General features: G+C 42.1%; 1 protein-coding gene across 1 annotated transcript in view; it reads right to left on the bottom strand.

Moving 5' to 3' along the window:
• Window positions 1-5,619: 5,619 nt before the first annotated feature.
• The window catches only part of LOC117944111 (histone H3), a 33,867-nt gene continuing 18,858 nt past the window's right edge, over window positions 5,620-20,628 (bottom strand). Inside the window, exons 3-5 of the mRNA XM_034870674.1 lie at window positions 17,454-17,460; window positions 10,672-10,681; window positions 5,620-5,650 (exon numbers count right to left, since the gene is read on the bottom strand). The gene's annotated coding sequence lies outside the window, so the exon portion shown is untranslated. The remainder of the gene's footprint in view (window positions 5,651-10,671; window positions 10,682-17,453; window positions 17,461-20,628) is intronic.

Here is a 20,628-nt window from a genome sequence, read left to right as displayed (position 1 = left end):
TGTATGAAGTGCTTTTATGCATGTTAAAACTCAAAACGGGTCCGTCGGGACCCTAACACCATAGGAAGGTTAAACAAAATGAGAGAAGCTGATTTGATTGGACAAGATTGATGACCCTGTCATATCCACCAGTAATATCTTGTGCCTGATTTTCTCCCTTTCAAAACAGCACCTCTGCTGCGCCAACATATGTGGTCACTACTGACCAAAAGTCAGTTGGACATTGTCAACTGTTCTGGCACCTGATGCACACCATTCGTTCTGGTCGTGTTGTTTTGCATTCTGTCTTTCCTATTTATAATAGTGATAGAAAGGCTGTTTCCTAAAGTTACCCATTTTGTGTGGTTAGCCCAACCCTGGTCCATCCATCCATCCATCTTCATCCGCTTATCCGGCACTGGGTCTCGGGGGCAGCAGCTCCAGTAGGGGACACCAAACTTCCCTTTCCTGAGCCACATCAACCGGCTCCGACTGGGGGATCCCGAGGCGTTCCCAGGCCAGGTTGGAGATATAATCTCGCCACCTAGTCCTGGGTCTTCCCCGTGGCCTCCTCCCAGCTGGACGTGGCTGGACCACCTCCCTAGGGAGGCGCCCAGGAGGCATCCTTACCAGATGCCCAAACCACCTCAACTGGCTCCCAACACTGGTGATCATGAATAACTCTTTTGGTTCATCCACCCTCACCCTTGACCCACAACTTCTGCTGGAAGATGTGAGTGTGAAAGTAGTGAGTTAGCTGATTTCCACGAGCTCTCTTAGCTTTTTTAGTTTAATTAATGAACAACTCTAGATAAATACCTCCTGTACATGCCACGATCATGTAAGCTCAAGCTAAATAGCTGTCACAAAGGTACCTTTTGCGATTTCAGTCCCAATTGGCTATGCTTCTTCTTTGGCTAGGAACATGAGTCCGAGCGAAAGTCGCCCTTAATGAGAGTCTGGAGCAGCGGCTCTCTGAAATTAACCTGGCTCCTTCCCACAACTGTGCACACACCAAACAATAGTAGGATTTGGGATTTACTTACCGCTAATGGATCAAGTTAATGCGTTCCTAAAGGGGAGAAACTACTTTGCACCCTGTCTTCTTTCCTTGCTTTTTAATTAATTCACAACCCCTGGCAAGGGTATTGATTGAGATCCTTCATAATTTGGCTAGTACAGAACCGTAATGAAGACAATGTGAGTATATGAGTTTGAATGTTGTGTAAATATGTATCTATATGTACACACATAAGTGTTTCTGTCGGGTCAGAGGAAGCCGCCAAATCTATTTAAAGAATCAGTGTTCATTGTTCCGTCTGGAGCCAGTTAGATAACCTGAATGCAGCACAGACACAATGTTTTGATACAGAGAAGCTCTGTCCTTTTGGTGTCAATGATGAGATTCCCAAAGAATGTGCGCGCGCACACACACACACACACACACACACACACGCAACACACACACGCAAAGGCACATGATTATAAATTCCTCATAACTGTCACTAAATCTCGCTATAATTCAGTCACGCATCAACCCTCTTTGTCCTGTTCCACCCACCCACACGCACACACTCAAACGCACGCACACAAACACACACACACACATATAAATGTGCTGTTGGCGTAGGTAATGATGATGTTATTTGATAGAGCTCTGATCTGTGTCTGCCACACGCAAGGGTCCGTGGTCCAAATCGTGTAATGTCTCAAACATGTGTCCACAGAGAAGAAGGCACCAACACACACACACACAAACACACACACACACACCCAGACAGCCAAACACACAGACACAGCGACACACACATACCACAGTCCGAAGCATAGATGATATCAATCACTTCATTGGCATTCTTACACTGTAGCACACTCTCCCACAATAAAACCGTATGTGCGGCTGACCACAGATTCTGTTGGCCAAAGACTCGGAGGAATGTGACAATCTCCCCGGGAAACACGTTCAGGTCTCAAACACATCGCCAGCGACCAACACTAGTTGACCTTTATATTATGTTGCGTGTCAATACGACCAATTTCTGTCTTTGAGCTGTCTGAAATACTGGTTAATCTCTTCTTTATTCTCTGAAATCCTTTGACGTTTTCCTAATTTAAGGACGTGACCTTAGTTGGACACACATACACCCTTACCCAGTGTCTCATTTGAGATATTTTTCACATTAAAGACACGCAAACATAAGAATTATTTACAGTTGTTAAATACTGTCTAGCAATAGTAACTCTAGTATCTAGTCTGGTAGCATTTATAACAATTATAACTCTTTTACTTCTTGTACTCAAACGACGTGCTACTTACCATTATCAGTGTTCACATGTTCATTATCATGTTTTTGGATTTTTTGTTTCTTGAGCACTTCACAACTCTAGTTTTCAAAAGCAGATGATCAGTAAATGTAACCGCGTTGCATCGATAGAGAGAAACGCATTATCTGATTACACAATCTGACACCAACACACCCTCAAAAACACACAGATGCAAGCATTCACCCCGAGAAAATTGCAACCCCGTGTTACACGTCAGAGGTGTTTACGCTGGCGAGATTGGTGCCCGCAGAGCCGCAGGCCCTTACTGCTGTTTCTCCACCCAATAAAACCAAAATCTGTTGACATGGATCCGGACTTAAGTGCCCCAACGGCATGTGTACAGACATACTATACACAGCACACATACAGGGAGTGGAGACCACAGTAGTTTCTGTTGTAAAAGTATTTCAACATGTGAACAGACTACAGTTCAGTAGTAACTGTAAGAAAAAGAAAAGAGTTTAGTGATTGTACAAAATGTGTAATTTTCTAATTCAAATCAAGCAATAATAGGTAACACATCAGTGCTTATTGATGTAGATTTTTGACTTGATCAGTACTTTATTCAACTAAAATGTCCTCACCCTATACCTTCAAACATTTAGAGTCATTGACAGTGTTTGGTAAGTGTTTTCTGGGTGGGGGGGGAAGGACAGGACATGATGGGTTTCATCCGTGTGTGTGTGTGTGTGTGTGTGTGTGTGTGTGTGTGTGTGTGTGTGTGTGTGTGTGTGTGTGTGTGTGTGTGTTTTTGAACACTAGAGGCAGTGGGCAGTGTCAAACACCATATTTGTTCATCAATGTTCATCAACACAAAATAAAAAAGAGACACTACAATATTAGATTTGGAAACTGTCCTCCCCCGAATGAAAACCTTTAACTTTAAGTCGTTACAATCAGCCAATTAGGAACCACGTTAACTGTTTGTTGTATTTTTTATTTTAAGCTCTAGGTGGTGACAGCAAAAGTGCCAGCCCTCCACGTCACGCAACTTAGCTCCGCTGTTCTTTGTACAGCGACATTTCCTAGTGTTAGAGCTGGCAACAGTACAGTAAACACACCGTTTCTCTATCATCACGTCATTGACTGCTACCCCCCCCCCCCCCCCCCCCCCCCCCCCCCCCCCCCCCCGGTGTATCGCAGGTCCTTGATCCCGGTCTCTGTCAGACTCCAAAACACCTGCACCACCTGATGATGTTGTAGTTTCTCTTCCTGTATTTCTCCTCCCATCTACACCACACACACTTTCTGTTTATCTTTAATATCGGTATTTCTATATTATTTTAGTACAAGTACTTACTTTTCCATATTTATGGTCACAGGTTAATATAATTTATGTTATGCTACCGACTCTTGCTTCATTACTCTAATGACACATTCAATTTAATTTTTTAACGTCACTTACACCGCAATATTGTTTCTTGTATCATGGCAACCGCACTTTAAAATACCTTTATTTGACGCCATTTTGCTTACTCAGTCTACCTTCTAATCAGCGTCTATTGTTTGCCTGTATTTCTTGTGTGTTTACTTGTTTGTGTGTTTTTGTTTTGTTTTTGTTTTTTGGCTGTTATTGACAAAAATGCTGCTGCTGTAATGACAACATTTCCCCGTTGTGGGATGAATAAAGTATACTCTAATCTAATCTAATCTAATCTAATCTAATCTAATCTAATCTAATCTAATCTAACCTAATCTAATCTAACCTAATCTAATCTAATCTAATCTAATCTAATCTAATCTAATTCTATCTGGCATGCCTCATTGTGTCTTTCAAACAACTAAAACAGAATTGGTGTAGTGTCAGTTTGTCACTACGAAACGTGTAGAAGCTTTCTTTGATTTATAGAAATCTCCTGTTAACTTTGTGTATCAATGCCCATGTTGACCCATGTGAATCTGAAACACTGCTGTTGGATGATAAGATAAGATTAAGACCTCACACACACACACACACACACACACACTTACACTCAGACAGACGGACAGACACACGCACGCACAAACACACACACACACACACACACACACTTACACTCAGACAGACAGACAGACACACGCACGCACAAACACACACACACACACACACACACACACACACTCAGACAGACAGAAAGACAGACACACGCACGCACAAACACACACACACACACACACGGACACATGCACACGCACACACACACATACACATACACTCAAACACCCACAAAAACCAAGACACTGACATGCACGCACACTCAAACAAACACACACACACACACACACACACACACACACACACACACACACACCAGCTCTTACAGCTATTGCCAGCCGGACATCTGAGGAGGTTCTGATGGCCGCCGGCCTGTCTTGGTTTCCCATGGTTCAGTGTGTTTTTACGAGCAACTGGAAGCCATTATGAAGATGAGGTTGCCGAGCAGAGCAGTCCTCTCCCAGTGATGACAGGCCTCTCAGTCTGGGTCCCCTTCCCTCCCAAACCTAAATTAAACACAAATGGCCTCTATGCTGTTACACACACATTCTCTGTACACACACTGATATGCACATGTATTCACACACAAAACATACACAGTGCCACACTGCAGACACTCTGTCCACCACATGTTCTGAAAGCAGATCTACAGCATTCAAGGAGGTGTCACACAGGACTTAAACAAACATGTTTAATATTTACAGTATATAGAGAGAGGAACTGGATAACAAGAGTTATTTGTTTTAGATAAGGTTGGTAGTAATGCTTCCAGCATTTGCAATTAAATTGAACACTTGCAAGTGTGAGTTTTGAAGTCAGTAATCGACGTCACCATCGCAACTTCAAGTCTGTGTCATTCACTTGCCTGTGTTCTTCTCCACTAAGTCATATTGTCAAATACACTTATTTTATATGTTTTCCATATTAGTTTTTCTATATTAATAATATGAAGAAATGAATCTGCTCCCCCTACATTTCCACCTAATACTAGACCTACCTGTTGCCTTCCCCTTGGTCTTTCCTGATCCACCGTCCTCACCTCACTGAAATAAACTCGCACTTAAAGGTCAACATGTCACGATGTGACGTGTGTTTTGGGCCAGAACATGTGTTGTCACATACAGTAAACACCTCCTCACTATCTGCTAGCTGCCTGTCCCTAGAACACACTGCAAAAAACACGGTCTCTTTGGACACCCCAGGGTCTGCAAATGGCTAAAAAGATAAACTGTGCCCACCTGCACCACGAAGCTACACACAGTGTTCCAGCGTTCAGCCAATAACCAACAAGAAGGATTTGAGGGTGGGGGTGGTGGGAGGGTTAGTGCCCGGAAACACAGAAGGGAGGGAGAGGGGACGGGATGAGGAGGAGGGAGGGTCAAGCAAGTCTTGTTTTATTTGAAATATACTATTATATATATACTAATACAACAAGAAGTAACCTCACCCAAAATCGCTTACAGCACCTTTAAATATAGCTGAATTAAATTGTTAAATCAGCCTAGTGATGGCATCAGACAACTATTATGCCATAAGGTTGTGATGCTGTTGAAATTTCAATTAAAAAAGTACATTTTAAAAACTATAAATATGGAGAGCCACTTAGCACAGACCTTTAAAGAGAGAGAGAGAGAGCTAGAGCTAGAGAGAGAGAGAGAGAGAGAAAGAGAGAGAGAGATGTGACACTGTTATCACAGCCTCCATATCACCCAACAGATGTAACTTTAGTCCGTCTGTCTTCCAACACAGCTAGCATGAGAAGCTAATGGTAGAATAAAATCTATAAATGATTCAATGGTTAAATAGAGTTCTTGAATAAGCATGTTTTCCAGAATATTGACATTTATTGTACACGCTACCGTATATTTACCAGTTATTGTTTGACCTTAATCGAATTGAGATATGTCGTGCATGGGAATGGTACCATTGGGTTTTAACCAAAATCTAAATATTGCAATTAGCCACATTGGCTGGCTGTTGCTAGCCGTGAACCCCACTTTAGCTGCTACTGTTAGCAACACAAGCTAGTTTGAGAACAGTCTGTTAACATGAGTAGTTGCAAGCCTCCAAGTTTGGTAACAAATCCATGCATGATTCTATGGTAAACCCCCATTTGACTGCTACATTCCCAGTGTTAGCAACCACTAGCTAGTCTGTTAACATGAACATTTTCAAGCCTCCGAGCACAGGTGTCACACTTTAAATCCTACCTGTAGCCTTTCACCATCCTCTTAGTTAACTGCTGTTGCATCCACTGTCATGCCATCTCCATCTCCTTTTCCCTCTTTCTTTTTCTTTAGCCCCCAACAGCTATGTTGCTTCATCCATATTTTTCCATCCACGACTTCTATGTCAACATGCTGTGATGGGGTCTTAGAAGACAGGGAGCCTAAGATGGACTCCTGTCATTCTAGGGCTTGATTTAAAATAATTTAAACATACTGATGTGTAATGGTGTATTTATCCTGCGTCTATGTAGTCAATATGGTTGTTGAACGAAGCTCAACACAGGGTGACCCTTTTGTAGTTGTTTTTTTTTATTTTTTTTATTTTTGTTGATTAGAAAGGAACAAAAAAAGTTTAATTGTACTGTATTGTGTTGCTAAAATTGCCTGTAATGTTCAATTTGGGCAATGAAGTAAAAAAAAAAAAAAAAAGACAGGGCGCCTGCTCTAGCCCGTTAGTCCTCCGAAATGTTATTTACCTTGAGGAAACGCAGAAATGAATAAGAAACGCACAACAGGAGCTACTCATAGAAATACACCAACAAAAAAATATTTGTAATCCTTTATTTTTCTATACCATTGCTTTGCTTCCCCCACGGTGCAGTATTTGTTCGACATATAATAAAATGATTGATTGATTGATGATGGCATTTTTGCGCTTTTGTGTCTAAGCGACTAATGGGAACAACAATTAAACGAGATTGCTACAATGTAAGTTAACGGGGTCATTGTCCAGCTTGTATTTGCCTTCACAAAATTGCTGATTTTGCCGCTAACAGGCTCAGATTTATACTCTAAGTGTCTGAAAACACGCCCGGGAACACAATGGAAACCATAAACCGAGCTTAATACAGTAAAAGGCCAACATCAGCCCCATCCTGTATGGCAGCAATATGTACCGCCCCAGTACTGTTGATACCTAGCAAAAGCAGATGTCTTATATTTTAAGGCGATTTGATTTGTTCTGCCAGAGAAGAGGTGAGTCTTGGCTGCGTGTGAGACTCTGAGAGAGGCCTCGTTGAAGACGACTGGCTGTGATAAAGCGATGGAAGAAGAGGTGAGACAGAGAGTTGGCTGACGAATGTGGAATGTGTTTCCATCCATCACACTGATGAACAGGTCGAAACAACGAAGCATTCCGGAGGAGAGGAAGGAAAAGAGAGGAGAGGGGAGGAAGTGACAGGACAAAAGGCGAAAAAAGGGGATGAGAGGAGAAGGGAGTAGTGAAGAGAAAATGAGACGAGAAGAGGGGAAAAGACAAGAGGAAAGAAGACAAGAGAGGAAATTAGAGATGGGAGAAAAGGAAATTAGATGAAAAGATGGGAATAGGGGATGAGAAGGGAGAAAATAGTGGAAAGAAGAGGACAGAAGAAAGGAGGAGATAAAAGACATACGTGGAAAAGACGGGGAACGGGAAAAGAAAAGAAAGAAGACAGAACAAGAGGAGACATAAGGAGAAATCACAGAAGAGGACAGAGAGGAAAATTAGGAGGACAAAGAAAAAGGACAAAAAGAGGGATGACAAAGAAAGAAATGAAAGCAATGAGTAGAGGTCAAGAGGTAGAGGAAGAAGTGGAGAGGAAAAGAATGGAAAAAGAGAGAAAAAGGACATGAGAGGAAAGGGGGTGAGTGAAGTAAAGAAAAGGGGAAGAGGAGATGAAAGAACAGAACGAGGAGTAGGAAGGATAGAAGACAGAAGGGAGAGAAGGGAGAGAAGATGTGATAGGAAAAGAGGGGAAAGTTGAGGATGACAAAGGTAAGTAACATACGGAAGATGAAAGGAGAGAAGAGGAAATGGCAGAAAGAGGAAAGGAAAAGGAATTGATGGGATAGGAAAAGAGCAAAGACGAGGAAATGTAAGAAGAGGAAACGGCAAGACAAGAAGAAAGAGGAAAAGCAGAGAAGATGGGAAGTGAAGCGTCGTCGATGAAGACTAGTTTGGCAGAGAACCTCAGACGTCTCCAAAAATCCAGCGCACTTTGCACACAGCTGTATGGCAGCGTAGAGACCTTCATTCATTTTATTTAATCTTTCCACAGGAAGAGGGGGAGTTGTGCGACACTTTCATGGTAACACACCGTGTGTGAGCCAAGCTGTAAATGTCCTGATAAGTTTGTTATTGGTGGAAAAACAGATGACGAGGTGAGTTAGTTCAAGATCTGGACGGAAGAGCACGCGATTATTAAAATCACCTGAGCAATCCCGAGCATGAAACATCGTTGATTTAGACTACTTTAAAGTTTTAGTACTCATGTTTTATTATATAAATAATTAATTAAGACTCTCAGCTCAACACAACTCTCTCTGTGTTTCACAGAAACTCGACCAAAGATCATGACCTCTTCAGATGAGTCCATCATGCTTTTTTAATCCACGTGTCCTCCTTGGCTACTAGCAGCTGTGTGGAGGTGGGGGGTGCATGATCACGGAAGGTTTGTACGTGTATGCTCTGACAGTTGTGTTGTCGTTACCTCGAATTAGACAGAAACTACGCACTTTAGCTGTAATCATGAAGGCTTAACACTCTCTACCTGGTCCGTAGCCTTCCCAAGCCGAGTGGCCACGGGCTGCTGCCCAGATAAAGAGAACAGGACAAAGAAAAATAAGAAAAAGGGATTAAGAACATGAGGAAAGGATTGGAGATTTTAAGTAAATCTTACAAAAGTAAACTGTGCACACTGCTCTTTCTTCAGACAATGTTCAAACAAACACCATCGCTGCTGCTGCTGCCTCCAGCTGTCCTGCTGGGATAATACATGTTGAGGTGTTCCAGACCTCTCATATATCCTGCCCTAAAGAGGCAATGGGCACTACGCCACACACACACACACACACACACACACACTCAGATTAAGTTTTATAAGCGCTGTGTAAAGGAGATAAGGCATTCCAGGCTGAAAAGCAGGAGTGAGGAGATGAGGGGGAGGAGAGTTCAGGAGATTGGGCTGTATGCTAATAAAGATGTTTGGGAGCAGCAAGCATCTCGTGTCTCGTGATGGATTATGCAGGAATGTTCAGCTATTCTGGTTTAAGAAAGCAAACAGACTCTGCTCCATGATGAATAATCAGCATGCAGACATCACACGTTCCCTCTCAACCGCCTCGGCGATGTTTCAGCTGTCCTGAAAGTCTGCAGTGTCTTAACTTCATGACTTTAATGTCCAAGGCCAGTGGACTGACTGTGTGTCTCACTACTGCAGAGATTGAATCAGTTCAGTGATGTGCATGCAGAAACCTCAGCAGACTTCAGTAGAAAGCTGTGTTATTCAATGTATAGATATTACAAACGGATCAAAAAACCTATGGGAGATGTGAAAGATGTCACTCGTATTAGCTCACCACAAAGAATGAATGCCCGACTCTGCAGTTCCTGCAGCAGTATGTCGGCTCACTGTTTTGGATTCCTACTTTGCTGTTTAAATTCAGTCCTCACCACTCTCATCAAACTCCCATCAACCACTTTTCCAGCAGCGGCCGGCAGCTGTTTTCAGCGGGAAAATAGCTCTGATAAATCAAAACGCTACCTGGCCAGCACCAGCAACAAGACAAAGTAGCTAGGTGGTGAGTAAAGTATGAACATGTAGAGGTTGAAGAGCTCGAAGTTTTTCTCTTGAGTGGGACCAAAATAGAAGCAAAAGGAGTGTGACTACCAGAGAGACACAACTCAGAATGAATGTAATGTTCGTATGTGCTGGATGCGTAAACACGACCACTCGATGCAGCTTTAAAGCTGCAAAATAGATATTTATTTCATCCTTGTAACAACCTTTGATTAAAAGTTATTGGCATGAATGGAAACCTCGACCCAATGGGCCCCATCTTGCACTCCGTTTCCCGTCCAGCACCCACGTCGTTGAAATAGCAAATGCACCTGCGCCCATCTGTGCGCCCGTGGACGTGCTGGTCTTGCAGGGAGGCGTGTTCAGGTGCTTTCTTGGCACATTGCTACCTTGCGGCAGCAGAAAAGGGATCACGTCATTGACCAACAAAAACCTGGTCTGAAGTCAATGACGCAACATTTCATTGTTAGTTTAACAGTGCATTAGTAAAACGCGCCCAGGCTTGTGCACAGCGCGCGCTTTATGCTTGTTACACACACAGGGAAGCGCACACAAATTGATAAGATTAAAAATGAAGATATTTCCGTGTGAATGTGATCCCACCCAATAGCAGATCAGTTTCTTCTCCTGAAAATCTCTTCTTCCTGCTCAGCAAATCCGCAATGTGCCAAGGTACAAAGGAAATGTGAGATGACACTCTGAGTGGTTTATTGCAGGTCACGCCCAAAACACGCCTATGAATTAATGAAGACACTAAGTACAACCTCTTTGAACAATGCTCCTGAAGCCCCTTTTTCAGCCACTAAACTAGCAAAATGGGATTTGAACACGCCCTAAACGCAACTGCACCAGGCGTTTTACACTGGGCGCTTAGATCGTTAAAATAGGGCCCTATGTGTGCTTCCTTCTAACTCTTTTTATCCGCATTTTCAATGGGTGCATTAGATGGCAAAAATATGAAAAAAGTTATATTTCTAAAAAATGTTTGCATGCTTAGCTGGTGTAAAAATTGGTGTTTCTATAAAAACAAAATGAAAACAGAGTTAGAGAATATATCCTGATGTACATTAAGCATGTAAACCATTGGCCCACTGAAGACACAAACTGCATGATGTGGAGGCCGTAACCGTCCTGAGAGTTTTACATATAACATAAAATGACATATTTCCTTCATGTTTTCCATGTTGTTTTCCACAGTTCCATGGTTTGACTTCTACTGTTGCACCCTCTTCCTCTGCAATGGCCTACAACTGGAAAATTGGCCCCACCAACTGTATCCCTAACATTCACATAACATCATGGAAACACACCTGGATTCTCTTTTGCCACTTTTCTGCAAATTAGGTTAAAATGTTCACAAATTTTGGACAGAATCCTATCTGCTGTATCAATCACTGTTATACTAATCTAAACATTGGTACAAAACTCAACCTTTCTTAAAACCAGTAACAATCGTTTGTGGCGGCACTAAGCACCGGACGCAATGCAAATGAGCAAAGTGGCAGTTGGTCAAGGCCACACCTTCAGCCTCTACCTTACCCCCCCCCCCAAAAGCTACAGACTTAAAAATGACACATCCTAAGGAAAACTAATTGTGGGACTGGCTTTAATGGCTGTAATTCTGCACCAAGGCGAAATTTTGGGAAAGAGACTTCAGATACAGTATTAGGGACCACTAAGGTCTATATAAAAGAGACTTCAGATACAGTATTAGGGACCACTATGGTCTATATAAAAGAGACTTCAGATACAGTATTAGGGACCACTATGGTCTATATAAAAGAGACTTCAGATACAGTATTAGGGACCACTAAGGTCTATATAAAAGAGACTTCAGATACAGTATTAGGGACCACTAAGGTCTATATAAATGAGACTTCAGATACAGTATTAGGGACCACTAAGGTCTATATAAATGAGACTTCAGATACAGTATTAGGGGACCACTAAGGTCTATATAAAAGAGACTTCAGAAACAGTATTAGGGACCACTAAGGTTTATATAAAAGCATCCAAACAGCACCATGTCATGGGACCTTTAACCTTTCTTTTGACAAAATAAGGACAAAAAAAAAAGGACCAAGTAGTTACAGGAACATCGTCACCGGAACAGTACACTTCAAAACAGTCCTACTTACTGCTCTCCCCCAAATCCAGTTTTACCATTTGCATTTGCACTGGCCAAGTGGCCATATAGTAACTGGTAGGAGGGGTAAGGGAGTGACGTAAGCACGCCAACGGCCTTCATAGCGTTGTCACTTGACTTTAGCGCCACATACAACAACAAGCCACAGCGGCGTTTAACGACAAGGCTGGAGTACTTAACAGAGAAACACAGAAGATGAAGGCTCCTAATTAATTTGATGGAAGAAGATAGAAGAGCAGGGTGCAACTAGTGCAATTAGCTGGTTGAATGCGTGATGTTTGTCTTATGAGCATACACAGGCGAATTGCAACAGACAGTGAAGAATGTGTACTGTTTGTGTTTCAGACTTTGCTAAGTCAGTAAGGGTACTATGCATAACAGGAAAAAGGTTAAAAGACCATGAAGTAAAAGCTGAAAGAGTTACAGGAACTGAGGTCAGAGGAACTTAACAATCCCCAACATTGTCCAGTCAAACACGAGAAAAGAGGGGCTCTAAGAATGTTATGCTCTAGGAAATACAAAAATCCCCAAAAGAGCCTATACTTACAGCAGTACAATATGTAAAAAAAAAGAGTAAGAGATAAGTGATAAGTTGTGAGAGACAACTTATCACTGTGTCCGTATATTTTCCAGGGACTGAGAAGCAGATGGCAAGAAAGGATAGACAATGAGATGAGATAAAAGACAAAAACAAGTGAGGAAAGGATGGATATTGGACAGCATCATGAGAAACACTGCGTGTCGTGGTCCCAAAGCGTGGTGAATTTAACCCAGCAGGGAAACCACACGCTGGCTTTGGTTTGACTGTGAAGCAACAGAGCCAGATGTTGCAACCGAAACATCCAGTTAGACACACAAACAAACTACTGTAGATTTAAAGGTTTGAAATTAAAAGTTTTCAAATATCTTTTTAACTGGATTCTAATGTACGACCTCTTCAGGGCCACACACACACTCAGACACTCAGTGCTGTGTATGTGTTTATATATCAGAGTTTTTTTTTGCATGTGACTTGACATTCGGAGCCCATTAAGCTTGTCATCATATCCCATTCATCTGTCTGTAATCGTGTGAACTTTCTCTCCGCAGCATGACCTACAGTCACCATGGATAAAGCTGTGTGATTGGACGAAGACCAGGAAGTCCTCATAAAGGTCATTAGCATAACGATGTTCGTGGGAACACTTTAAAATGATCGTGGTGTCGTGAGATCTGCAAAACTTGACTGGAACCAGTTGCCGCCCATCCGCACGAGTGTTCCCAGTTAGTCTCTGTGATTTGTTATTCATCCCGGGTCTCTGCTGCCTTCAGTGATGACAAGTGAGGCCACTCTAGGGATAAATAATCCAAGATGACTAGAACTGCACACACACACACACACACACACATATAATGGCAAATGGACAGAAATGCTCTCAAAATACTTGTATTAACTGTATTTTTTATCTCAAATAAAAACTGTTTTTTTTTTCTTGTGAAGCAAACAAATTATTGTTATTTGTCTTTATGAATTTAATGTAAATAATCCGTTCAGTTCAACCTGAAATGTTGGACTCCATCAACAATTTTTTGAAGATTGGAGCAAACTGATTATTTTAGGTTGTCTCAATTGAAAAGAATATTTTTTTTATAAGTATAGCAACTCGAATAAAAAAAAAGCTTTAAATACATTTTGATCAATAACTACTCAGAAAACGTTCCTAGACAACCTGACTTCACAGAATTCAGTGAAAAACATGGCCCCTTAATTCAAAATCTGACGCAGTTTTACAGAATCACAGAAGAATTCGTGAAATTAACACCCTTAAGTTAAGGAAAAGGTTGTGAATAGGCATTTTGGAAAAGAAGAACGGGACGGCCGTATACAGCAGACAAGAAAGGTGAAGACATGAAAGAGGAGCGAGAGGGGGAATAAAATGCAGGAAAGGGACGGATTTCGGAGTCAAACCAAGGCCCACTGCGTCAAGAAGTAAACCTCTATAAATGGGCGCCAACTCCACCAACTGTGCCACCTGGGCTCCCTGAATGATGTCTTAAAGGGCCCGGTCCTGAACTGTGTTGATGGGCCTGCAGTCTGTCCCAATCCATTTAGTGATTGTTAACTTTGCTGTCGTCAGTTTATCACGCGTAGCATCACCATCCGTGCTGCGATAACGGGAAGATATTGTGGTCAAACTTCAATAAAATGCTTACTTTGCGATAAAAATGATAAGTTATTTTCTTTTTTGATTAATCGCGTGCGTTAAGGTGATAACGTTGACAGCCCTAAAATAAACATCTTGCAGGCAAGGGCAGATGAGCTGCAGGGTGATGATCAATCAAACTTCCCCCACTGCTGCTGACTGCAAACCACAGAGGGCTCTTCTGGGTCCCAGCCCAGCTGTGTAGGAAAGATGTTTTATAAACTAATAATCCTCTTATCTGGGTCAAATACTGTGCTGCTCTGCTCTCTTCACGCCACCCTACACCTGAGATACACACACATCTCACCTGTGTATAACCGTACACGCTCCAGCACCCCTGTTATCTGATGGTGCTGCGCTTTCGCTCCGCCAGCAGCAGGACTGTCACTGGCTCACAGGTGGCGAGAATCCGGGTATGTGAGTGAGTGAGTGAGTGAGTGAGTGAGTGAGTGAGTGAGTGAGTGAGTGAGTGAGTCTACTTACCATACCATAGCCCAAATGGACAAATTTGCCAAAACACTAAGAGTGATGAAAGACAAAGTAGGTAACTGGACCTCTAAAGTCTTTTTCTTATTAACTGCCTGCAAAAGTCCAATACTCGAAAGTTACCCCAAGCCCATTTCACACATTTGTACTACTAAGTACAATTTTGAGGTACTTGTACTTTACTTGAGTTTCTCCAGTCAAACCTCATCCTTATTGTACTCCACAACATTTATTTAACAAATACTGTGGCAGTGTGATACTACGTAATTGGATTATAGATTAAACACGTACAATCAACTTAAAATATAAAGCACTGTAATAGGTTTAATTCCCTGCAGGCCTTTCAGTTATGTGGCTGATAACTTTCCAAATAGTACATTTGCAAAGAATTGTGCAATACACATCCACCAATAAATAATGTCACAGAATTACAAAAGATGCTTGTTTCAAACAACATGAACGAGTCTTGAGGTCCATTACCATGATAAAGGACCAAATACTAGCAAATCAAACCAGTTGAGGTCCTCCAGAGATGAAAAGTATGTGGTGTTTAGAAATGTTCTAGGGAAAAATACTTGTAGAACTAAGGTACTCCATGATATAACTTTGTTTTTTTGATAGAGAGAGTCAGGGAAAAGTGAGGAATGGACCCTTGGATTAACTGCATGAAACTGCGGTACCTTCATCGTCGTTGTAACGAGTGGACGGAGAGAGCTGTGAGAATGCCAGAGTCTCACCTGATTCTGCAGTTCTTCGCCTGATCTGTATGGAAATGACTAGTGAAAGGAGAGGGGAAAAGACCCTGCAGCTCTGTGTGTTATCACACTCATCAGAAGCTCCATGATTTGTACTGGAGCAGCACATGGGGAACGTAGCCCTCATGTTGAATATCACCTTACTGTAAACTACATGATAAATGCAGAGGAGAGCAGAGGGGAGGGGGGCATTACCACTTTATTCAGAACAGGTGACCATGCGTGCTAAGGCCCAAATGACAAGCAGCTGTGGTCCCCATGCTTGTGCCAACACACACACATGCACACACACACACACACACACACACACTTTCTCCCAAAATCCCAACATGATTTTCTGTCAGCCTTTTTCTGTCTTTTAAGATGCTCGGCCTCTTTTTGTTCATCCAGCATGTCACCAAAGCCTGCAGGACAGTGCATCAATGTGCAAATATGATATGATAAATCAATAACTATATTCCAATAAAGTATAACTGCCTGTCCAAATTATTGTGTAGTATTGGATTATGACCATTTTGAATGAAGTTAGCTTAAAATTTAGTGCTTAGCATCCAAATGTTTGAGAAACTGGTTCAACTCAAATCCGTCTGTTTGAAGGATTAAAACACATATTTTAATCCTTAATTTTGAAGGATTAAAGTACATATCTTTTAAGTGTCTATAATCAACATTAGTAGCACTTTATTCTGCTCAGCACCAAACAGTAGACAAACACAGAGAGCTTGGTGAACATGATAGAGAGTTTTGCTGCTGTAGAGCCAGGTGTTTCCCTCAGGAGTCGGTGGATATCACATTTTGTGGGTTGGAGAAAACATCGCCAGTGAACGCTGTTATGTTTCCTCCCAAACTCATTTGGCAAAACAAAATTAGTTGTACGGAAACGTATTTCAAAGGAGATAGTGTTGCAGGATTCCCAGATGCCCTGCAAAAACAAAAACAACAGCAGAAGCACCATTCACAGACAACAGCACAGACAAATCGCTGAACAATCTAGTACTGCCCTCTGGTAAGAGGTCCAGAAGCCTGCGCTCCCGCACCACCAGACTCACCAACAGCTTCATACACCAGGCTGTTGAGATGCTGAACTCTCTCCCCCCTCTCCCCTCAGTTACGTAAACATCCTGGACTTTGGACCCAAAATGGCTGCCTTGCACTACTCCACTTGTACACTCGCACACTTTGCAACTTGTTGATGTTGTCCTGTTGTCCTGAAAACACTTAGGAACACATTTCTGCTGCTCTACATAACTGGCACCGCTATGCTACCGCCTGACTTGTCGCACTATTACATTGACTGTCGACTGTATGCATAATTGCATATTTTTAACTCAAATTTTGCTGCTCTTATTTTCTTCATTGTATGTGTCTTCTTATTTTTACTTTTTATATTGTTTACTTGAATGTTATGTTTGTCTGTGGACCTAATTGGTTAAAAATGTCTTGTCTCCACCGTGGGATAGAGGGAAATGTAATTTCAATCTCTTTGTATGTTTTGACATGTGAAGAAATTGACAATAAAGCAGACTAGGTATGCTAGTATATGCTTTTGATCGAGTGACTCCCTTCCCCTACGGTGAGCCAGGCCGCCACGGTCCCATGTTGCAGTCACCTATGGTTGTTGGAGATCTGAGAGCTGTTATCTCTTGCAGCTAGAGCATGACACTATGTGGGCTAAGGGCACAGATTCATGCCAAGTCGTTTTCCCACCTTCCCTGAGCCTGTATGAGTATGTTTATGGATTTCAGATTGATGAGTGGCATGCCTGTCTCGCACGAAGGACCTCTGAGTGCCAGTTTCACACTAAATCTCATTCCAACATCAATTTACTTTGTCAGTCAATTGGCCTAATGGACCTCCTCACCTTTCATGTGGAGTTGTTTCTCTGCCAACTCTGTTCTTCCGTGGTCCAGAGAAACAGACAGTCAGCAGGACAAAAAACACAAACTGCTTAAGAAAGCTCTGGGTACACTTCAAGTGATAAGCTTATAGCATTACATCTTTATTTAACACCACTATTCCAAATCAAATCATTAAGAATACAACTATCTCACTAACTATATAATGGACGAGCCCCCAATTTGTCATAAACTTCGCTCTAGGCTGTGACAAAAACTAGGGAGGGACACAAAATGCCAATACCTAAAATAAAGGTGTTTATTATCAAAAAGAATATAAATGTGAATTAGATACAGGTATGAGGTATGAAAATCAGTAGCATCAGCAGTGTTCATGTGTGTAAAATGTGTGTAAGCTACATCACAACAAAGAAAACCCAACACCAGGGCTTCTGATGTCGGCAGGGAGGAGAGAGCAAATAGTCTGGGCTTTTATATTCTGTTATATCAGACTGTATCAGCTCCTCTGGCATCCTAAAAACATTTAGGAAGAGAATGAGAACACGCAGACATAGATCAAGCAGGGGCCATCGCACCCGGGTCATGAAAATCAGCAGCCGGTCATTTCAATAAACCCTTTTCGCACAAAAATTGGTTCATATTGTGATATTCTTCCACAGACAAATAGTCCAGTCAATACGCACATAGACAGGAAGAGACAAATAAAACGATGAGCTTTGTGAATGCATGTCCAAAGACTTGATATCCGGCTGGAGTCCTGAACAACCAATCAAGTCTCTGGTCCAGTCTGAAGCCGGGCCAAGAGTAACTGCTCTGATGGAGCCGGGCCGTGACTAACATGAACCACCGTCACCATCACTGAGCTGCCAGCCAGGAAATAAACACAGCTGGACAAGACCGTGGACCAACACGCCTTTCAGTTACGTTTGGTCCCAGGTGAAGCTGCACAGAACCGCGATCTGGTAGATCAACACACAGACCTGGGGGTGACAAAATGTCAAACACATTATGTCACTCAGCGACGGTATGTTAACACAACTATACCAAATGATTGTGTTATGAACCTTTCAAAGTGCAGACACTGTCTCGTCTTTCTTTGCTGTAAACATCATGACGAAGAAGACATTGGATATGACACACCACTGGTTTTACAGGATTAATGTACACATCAGGGGGAGGAAACTGCTCAACTTGTGAAATATTTGTCTTCTCTGGCTCTGGAGGAGCTTTGCCAAACTTGAGAAAATCAAGACAGAAAATCGGACTACCAAAATAAAACAGAAACACACAAAACCACAACAGATCTCATATAGTGCCATTCACAACAGAGCTCAGATTTTTAATTTAGTTCAGGTGCTAAAAACGATATGCCCCTAAGCATTATATCTGTTGCCACATTTATCATAGGTAGGTCAGGCACACACACACACACACACACACACACACACACACACACAGAAACATCAAACACACACACACAAATTGCCAAATCCATTTTTTGGACAGCGGTATCAATTTTCCAGCAGCTTTATAAATGTGGGTGTAACTTTTTTAACTTTTGGTTTTTGAGCGTTTTGAATAATTTTAATGTGGCTGATTTCTAACTTTTCTATTCATTTTTCAGTATGAATCTGTCAATCTTTTAGGCTTAAATGAAATTGAAATAATGTAACACTGTTAAGGATTGATGTAAATGTTCTGCAGGACATTTACAATACACAGTCCATGGCAGCATCTCTAGCCAAGTTGGGAAGGAGCCCCTCTGATCCACGGCCCATTTCGGCTGCCTGGTGGAACCGGGCTGCCCAGGCCTGCGTAACTGTAGTGTTGGTGTGACCCGTGTCCCGTTCTCAGTGGGCACAGTAGAGGCATTCCAGCAGCTGTCACGCTCCCATCCTTAAGTAAACCCCGCTGGTGTAATCATTTGAGGGAAGCAGCCAGGGGAGTTGCTAAAACACTGAAATCACGCTCTCACTTAACAGTGCCCGCATTGAACGAGGCTCAGCAAGCGAGGCGGCCCAGAGCAGATCTGCAACACCTGCCCCGCGGCGTTCACATCATGTGGGAGAGACGGCAGATGGGAGATTCCTGCTTGAAGAAGTTGTTCACATTATATTGCAGCCAATAAACATCTTTGAACTCGATTTTCTGGAGGTAACAATAACAAGTTGGGTTTGAAAGTGGACCCGGGCCTCTCTGATTTTACCGATTATGACATGGCCCGAACATGCGGAAGGAAATATCTGCAGTTTAGAATAGGAAACCATGTGTTTGTTTCAAATAAACTCAAGAAGATGGACAGCTTACCACACACAAGCAACTTGTATTCACAAGTCAGACTGCATTTACTGTCCTATATGACAACGCAGCTTCATCATCGTCTTCGCCAGACTCAAGCGTTCGGTCCACACTGATAAAATGGACGACATGTCTCCTCTTCCTTAAATATCCCAGATACGGGCGCTGCCATGCTGGATTATTTGAAGACAGAGTCTGTCCAGTTGTGCCCGTACACCCAGTAGACCAATTGCGAGTTTTTTACAGCCGTCAATCACAACGTTTTAGATCAATTTTGTAACATCAGATAACTAATAATAATATTAATAACTAATATCTGTTAACATGGAGGTGATGGGATTATGACCAATACTGCAGCAAGCCACCCGGGGGAGATCAAGATATTTTCTCTTCACCTTTGGGGAGCTGTCATGTCATTATTATGTTTACAATATGTGTTGTTACTATCTTGTTATCTTGTTACATAGAGAGCCGAAGTCCCGCCCCTTCTTTTCGCATCCATGGAACCTGTCTTCTAAAAAAAAATGAACAATTGTCAATAGCAAAAGACAAACTAATTTCTAGTCTCTATCGACTTGTCCCTAAATATTGATCTCTCATTGACTCCCAGTCATACTTATTTTTGAAAGATAGGTCCCATGGACCATAAGTAGAAGGGCGTGACTTTGGCTCTCTATAAGGACTATTTCTACGACCAAAATCTCTCAAGACTTTGTCACATAAAACAAACTCGACAGCACTCGGGGGGAGGGAGATAAGTCTGAGTTTTATTTTTATTTAATTAAGCTTGGAAGTAAATTTTGGCTATTTTCTTTTTTATTCCCATCTCTTCTGGAGTTG

Source organism: Etheostoma cragini, chromosome 4 (assembly GCF_013103735.1).
Source record: "Etheostoma cragini isolate CJK2018 chromosome 4, CSU_Ecrag_1.0, whole genome shotgun sequence".
Taxonomy (NCBI): domain Eukaryota; kingdom Metazoa; phylum Chordata; class Actinopteri; order Perciformes; family Percidae; genus Etheostoma; species Etheostoma cragini.
The sequence above is the reverse complement of the archived record's forward strand: the minus strand, read 5'-3'. Positions and strand labels throughout refer to the sequence as shown.